The 7,434-nt window shown below is 37.5% G+C and overlaps 1 non-coding gene across 1 annotated transcript; it reads left to right on the top strand.

Annotated features, from left to right (window-relative positions):
* Positions 1–7,315: 7,315 nt before the first annotated feature.
* On the top strand, positions 7,316–7,434 carry LOC146492327 (5S ribosomal RNA). Its single transcript, XR_014872672.1, has one exon. It is a non-coding gene; the product is annotated as a 5S ribosomal RNA (ribosomal RNA).

Below are 7,434 nucleotides of genomic sequence, written 5' to 3'. Positions count from 1 at the left end.
TTTACCTACCATTGATGCCTCAGCTTTCATAGACGACCTGGTATCTCACTATAACATTGAACTTATCAACCTCTTAGATACCTTGGCTCCCCAAAAAACTCGAACTGTTTCTTTCTCTCGCTCTGTGCCATGGTATTTATCTGAACTTTGCCAACTTAAAGCTACTGGACGCCGCCTGGAACATCTCTCCAGCAAAACAGGACTTACTATTCACGAAGACATGTATCTCAGTCATATACAACATTATAAAGAAGCTATTCATTATGCTAAATCTGCCTACTACACCTCTGTTATTGAATCCGCTGAAGGAAACACTCTCACGTTGTTTACTACATTGCATAATATTGTTAAAACCCCAGATATCTTTGTCATACATACACACTCTTTGTGTATGCATGCACACAGTTTGCAACAAATTTGCAACCAAGATTGAGAATCTTTATCAGCAACTCCCCTCGTCCTGTGATATGGTCAATTGTTCTATCTGCATTTTCTGTCCTTCTCAGCTGGCATCCTCTCTATCCAATTTTAAACTTCCCACAATAACTCAGCTATCTTCCATAATTACTAACTTACTAACTAACGTAAAAATCACCAATGATCTTCTGCTTGCAGCTGACTCTGGACTTATCTCCATCCTCATTCTCCTTGACCTTACAGCAGCTTTCGATACTATCTCCCACCTCATCCTTCTTCACAGATTAGCATCTATTGGCATCAATGGTACAGCCCTGGCCTGGTTTACCTCTTTCATCTCTCTGGCCGCTCACAGTTTGTTCAATTACTCCCTCACAGATCAGTATCTACTCCAGTTAATTCCGGTGAACCCCAAGGCTATGTCCTGGGTCCTTTACTTTTTATCATCTATCTCCTAACCCTAGGTAATATTTTTAGGAAGCAAAACATCCAATTTCACTGCTACGCAGATGACATCCAGCTCTACCTATCCTCAAAACCTACAGCTACTCTCCCACCTACATCCATTTCTGACTGTTTAAGTGAAATCAAGGTCTGGTTTACTCACAACTTTCTTAAACTTAATGGCAATAAAACAGAATTCATTTTAATAGGCACCAGATCAAAACTGACTACAGTTCCAACCAGACATTCATTATCCATTGATAACAACCACTGGACTCAGAGCCTTTAGTTGTTCTGCCCCGAGACTTTGGAATGCACTTCCACTTGTTCTCCGGACCACACACTGTCTCACCACTTTTAAATCACGTCTCAAAACTCATCTATTTAGAATTGCATACACCTGATCTGTCTTAGTCCATTTTTACCTTGCTCTGTTTTTATATTTGCTTTTATACTTTTATGACTGTCTATGTCTAAATTTTATTTTACCATGTTTAATATATTTTTTGCTGCTATTGATCATGTGTTTTTGTACGGTGACCTTGAGGGTCTGAAAGGCGCCTATAAATAAAATGCATTATTATTACTCTCAACAAGCAGCGGTGCTGCCGTGGGCACCTCACCCATACCAAAGCGCTCACAGGCGGAGGATAGTCCTCCCCCAGCTGCTATCAGGACAGGAGATGTTCACACCTGTGCGTCCAAACTGCAAATGAATCACGCATGAGCGAAGCCTCTGCTCCTGCACTGACTGTAACGCAGTCAGTTCTTCTTTTACTGTTATGCTGCTTTGTGGATCACAAGGTTTAAAACTACTAATATATACACACACACACACACACACACAAAGTAACTCCACCAGAGTGCCAATTTCGGGTCACTTTTGCCGGTTCAGGCCCGGATAAAGGATCAGGGTTGGAATTGTGACATTAAAAAACAATAATTGCTAAAAGAAATTTAATTTGTAGTTCTAAATAAATTCTAAATGCATTTAGGACGTTTTTTACTCACTTTATGTCTCTTCCATGATGTTATTTCTTTCTCCAACAAAGTAGGTTACAATTATATTAGCATGACCAATTATGCAAATTAGGGGATGACATCATTTAGCAACTTCTAGCGACTTTTAGGACAGCCAATAACGATATTCCTTACTGAGGAGTTGGCAGCACAGGGTCCCCTAACTTAGTATTTAGTTAGAAAGTGGGGTTTAAGGCCTCTCACCGGCTGAGGGCCGTGTATGTTCTGGGCTTGAACTTTCTTTCAAGTTCACAGGCTGTTGTATTTTGGTGGAAGTTCATTTTGGCAATATTTCCAATAACTGACCAAGAACTTTTTGGCAGGACTGCTATGCTTGTTGTCATTTGTTTACCCCTATGTAATCACTTAAGTTGTTATTAACTGCTGCATGCTAAGCTGCAAGAGTGCACTGAGGATTGAGACAAAATATGGTCTACAAACCAGCATTATATTAGTTTTTATCAGATAGTCCTCCAGTGTGTTTATTTTTTGCTTTAATTATATCGTGCAGTTATTTGTTACCCTGAAATGCTTTATGCTTAACAACAGCTCACTATTTTAACTTATTTTTGAACTTTTGTGATCAGTATGACCAGATTGTGTGAGTTTCCATACTAAAAGAGCTGTAGTGATAAAATAATTGAGACACTGATTTTTGGCAAGTTTGTTTTTGTTTTTTTGGGTTTTTTTTTTTTTGCATAATTTACCTTTTAATTTAACTGCATTCCCTGTATTGCAAGAAAACTAACATTGTTTATCTGTTAGAAAATTAGAAAACACGAATAAATAGCGAAAACAATATAATTATAACATATATTTTTATTTTACTTATTTTAGGTCTGTGAAGCCAAACTTGATGCTGGGGATTTATTTTTGTCAGTGGAGTCAAATGGTAAGTTACAATTTGTGCATTTTGTCCTACTGGAAACACCACAGATTATATTGTAACTTAATAGCTCTGTAGAACAAATGATATAAAGATTGTAGTGTCAGGGTACTTCTTAAGAAGTAATATTGCACTATTGATGATTGCATGCAGGTGGCATAAACTAAATATTCAGACGTGCTACCAACAAATGATTCGTTAACAAAAGCAATGGAGCAGACTGTTTAGGTTCTTGTGGTTGTAATAACATCCATAACTGCAGGTTTGTCATTCATTTGTTTTCACAGGTCTAGATGATCACATCTGACTTTGTCATTTAAATGAGGTGGACTTGCAAACTTTGCACTCTTTTGGGTAAATTGCTGTCCACTACATATACACAGAAGGTGCACAGTATTTCAGATATAAAAAGGGAGTATGTAATGGACTTGCTGGCTTTAATGTAAAAAGCCTGTTGTGTAACTTTAATGAGGCAGTTGGACTAAAACAGTATTGCTCATCAAGATAAACATCTGAGGAATAAGGAAACTGTTACTTGACCTTTTACTCAGTGCTCTTTTAATCACACGTTTACTAAAGTTTTACATCACATAAGTCATTTTCACAATCATTCTACTTTAAAAGATTTCAAGACAGAGCTTATTGTTCTCTGAACTTCCTTGTTCCCTGAACGGCAGGTAAAGTGCATCTTTTTGTTTGTTTGCTTTTGTGTGTTTGTGTTTTCTCTAATGGGCCTCAGATGACGGTTTGCTTAAATTTGGGTCTCAAAGAATCTTTTCTGCCTGTACTCCTCACCCCTCTTCTTCTGTTGCTCAGGTTGAAGCAGAATTTGCCCGTCTTACATCTGTTGACCTGAAAGTTTTCCTTTTTGCTGTGCTTGACCATTATGGACAAAATCAAGAGCGGCATAGGAGGGCTAACTAGGCTCATAAAATGCTTCGGTGATGATGTAAGTGTTCAACTGCGAAATCTAATCCTTTGTTTAAGTTTTAGGTTATCCAGTTCAACTGATGAACTCATTGAAAGAAAGCTGATAAGTAAAGTCTGTCATCATATTTCACAACTGGACATTTAGCATGGTAACTTTTACTGTGTATATTGGTGGTAGGTTGGATATCATATTCTACTTGAATGTCCTGATAAGCCTGATTCAAAATTCTCCAATGATAGTCATATATTGATGGAATTATGTATCAAAAAGCTGTGAATTTGGAGCTGTCTACATGCTTCATAAACACTGTTTAAAAAGTGTTTTTGTTTTCTTTTTGACTTCTTTGACCAGAGCCCTACACAAAGGAAGAGGACAGAGGACCTCATTTTCTAAAGGAAGATCCCTCACACACTCTCAAGACTGCGAAGGTTAGCATTGTTTCTTTTAGTAAATTTAATAATGACAGCACCACAGTGGATTTTAAATTAAACATGTGGCATCTATGAAACAATAGATGCCACATGATAACATGTGTACTTCTTCCTCACCAAATGTATTATTACAAGATCTTTGACAGTGGAGATGGTCTGGGTTTCAGAGAAACTAACTGGCAAGCTAGCATTGATATTATTAGTGTCTTGTGTTTGTTCATGTCTTCACCAGGGTCTTTGACATTTCGCTGCTGTACTGTTCACTTCAGCTTTACGTTTGATTTCTCACATTGTATATTGTAATGGCAGAGATATTAGGATATTTAAGGGGCTGCAGTGGGGGCCCCCCCCAGTATACTTTGGTGAAATGTCTTGGACCCTGGAAAAGAGACTGTAGACTGGGTAAGCAATTAAAGGTTACTGGCCCAGAGTCATTGGGCAGCTGGGTAAAGGTGGATGTTGATATTCAGTGCCAATTATGCAACCTGTTCAGCCATGTCTATATGCTCTTTTTTATGCTGTTAATAGAAGGGGAAAAAATAAACTTCAATCAATAAACTGGTTAAAGAAGCATTGTCTATGGAGCCACAATATGATCCTGTAGTGTAGCTGCAGTTTGCACATTTCATGTATTCTCAGCCAGATTTGGTTTAGAGACAATATTTAGCATAAGTAGATTTAAATTCACACACACTGGTGATGGCAGCTACATTGCAGCCACCCTGGGGCGCACTGACAGAGGTGGGGCTGCCGGACACTGGCGCCACCGGGCCCTCTGACCACCACCAGTAGGCAACGGGTGAAGTGTCTTTCCCAAGGACACAATGACTGAAACTGTCGGAGCCAGGGCTCGAACCGGCAACCTTCCAATTATAAGACAGACTGTCAACTCTTGAGCCACGATTCAGTCATCCACCCGTGTGTGAATGACTGAATGTGTAAAGCACTTTGGAGTCCTTAAGATACTAATAAAGCGCTATACAAATACAGGCGATTTACCATTTAAATTGAAAATTTTGTTTGAATTCTGCAACTGAAGACATGCTCAGTTATTTATGAACATGGTCTTTGTTTAAAGCAAGAAATGGATTTGTAACATGGGGGTGCATATCTCATTCTGAAAAAACTTTAACAACTAATAAGTGTTACCCAAAGCCAATCAGCATCATCCAAGGCATCAGTATGGCTCTTCTTTGGAAAGACATGAATTCTTAAGCACGAGGGATATTGTGTAATTGTAATTGTGTAATTTTATTTTATTTTTGTCTTTGAACCCTTTTATAGCCGACAGGTATTGAAGACACGTTTTCTGCGAGGATGAAAGTTGGCATTGTGATGGTGAAAGAAGAAGACATCATCGATGTGTTGGTTGTCTTTGAGGCGGCAGTAATCCTGTCTAATCTGAGGGATGTCAGTGCCATTTCCATGCTGATGGGTCTTCTTTTTGCCCTCAACATAGACTATCCAAAGGAATTTAAGGACATCTTTGAAGTCATTCAGAACAGCCTAATGAACATTGGTGGAAGGCAGTGCGTCTCACTAGTGCATGGTCTAAGAAACAGACTCTTGCAGAACGCCAAGCAGAACTGTAATTGTATGCTCACAGCATACATTAGTGTTAAGGACAGTTTTCATTTTACTGTTTGTTTTTTTATTCTTGCAACTTTTGTATGTCACTAAATGACTACACTTCACATTCCAGATTAGACAATTACTCATTTGTTCATGGTTTAAGAAACTTATGTGAACAACAATGGTGGACTCTGCAGATACTTATCTCATGCAAGTCAGTAGTTTTTCCTTTGTTTTGCAATTGAGCCTTTAATTGTGCAATCATTTTCAGAGATGTTGGTTCTGTGGAATTTGTTCCAATTGTAAATGAAGACAAATACAAGAGTTTGATTTCTTAGTTGTTATAAACTGATCTTTACTGTCACTTATCAAAGGTTTTGTACTATTTTAATATTTCAAGTTTTATGCTAACAGGTGTGACTGAGCACAAGGAAGTTTAAAAAATTTTCAAATGTAAAGAATAACTTTTCTAAAATAGCAAGTATCCCATTGATACATTACATTAATGCAGACTTTATGTTGTTACTTCACAGGAGTCACTACTGCTCCTAGAGTATTGGTCAGAATTTAATCTTCACCCAAACTGGGCTCAAGACCAAGTTCAAATTTATTGTTTCACAGGGAGTAACTTTTGAGTTTTGATGGATTGTGAGCCTGATGAGCTACGTCACTGATTTTTCTGTTTCTCAGATGACTAAGATGGCACAATAAATGTTGAATGTTGGGTGCTCATGAGTAATTGTCTTGTCATGTTCTTAAAACAAACTTTCTGCCAGAATTGATCAGATACACTTTAATGAAATCTGTGGGTTTTTATTTTTTTTTCTGTAAACAACAGAAAATTAATTTAAAGGAATGTAGATATTTAAACCTGAGATCTAAGATCAACCTAACATGTAGTTTTGCTGAAATGGATGTTGGAAAGCTAAAAAAAAAAAAACTTAAGATGTTCAATACACATTTTTCTTTACATCCAGTCAATCAACTCTGATAATTAAAATGAAACTGATTTACGAGTTCACTCAGCTACCTTAAGGAGCTCAGTTAATTAATAAACTTAAATCAACTTAGCTAAGAGATTATGTTAGTTAAGCTAAAATAGATTCCTAAGTTAAAAGAACTACTAAAGTATTTGAATTAACTAAAAAACCCAAGTCAACTGAACTAGGACAAGAGTTTAAACAATAGATTATTTTAATTTAGCTGAAAGGGTTTTCCTAAGTAAAAATGACAATTAAAGGAATTGAGCTGACTAACAAATCTCAGTCAACTAAACTAAGACGAACGTTTAGACAACATGTGATTTTTCATCAACATAACATTTGGTTGTGTTACAAGAACAAACTCTATTTCTTGACTTAACTTAAATTTTTAAGGCAGCCCTTTACCTGATATTTTTAAGTTGAAACAACACGTTATATTTTACAGTGTAACATGTGTTATTATCGTGAAATTACCGCAGGAAAAGCATTTTTGCAGCTCAGTGTTGAAGCTGCAGTTCACTAGAAAGGTTTGCATGTTTTTGTTGTAACATGTGAAGCCTAGCACAATACTATATTTGAAAGTGTGTGACATTTGCCAAGTATAAAAGGTGTTTTCTAGCGTCCTTCCCTCGCTTACGGCCATACCACCCTGAACACGCCCGATCTCGTCTGATCTCGGAAGCTAAGCAGGGTCGGGCCTGGTCAGTACTTGGATGGGAGACCGCCTGGGAATACCAGGTGCTGTAAGCT

The sequence above is a fragment of the Neolamprologus multifasciatus genome, chromosome 23 (genome assembly GCF_963576455.1).
Source record: "Neolamprologus multifasciatus chromosome 23, fNeoMul1.2, whole genome shotgun sequence".
NCBI classification, from domain to species: Eukaryota; Metazoa; Chordata; class Actinopteri; order Cichliformes; family Cichlidae; genus Neolamprologus; species Neolamprologus multifasciatus.
The sequence above is the reverse complement of the archived record's forward strand: the minus strand, read 5'-3'. Positions and strand labels throughout refer to the sequence as shown.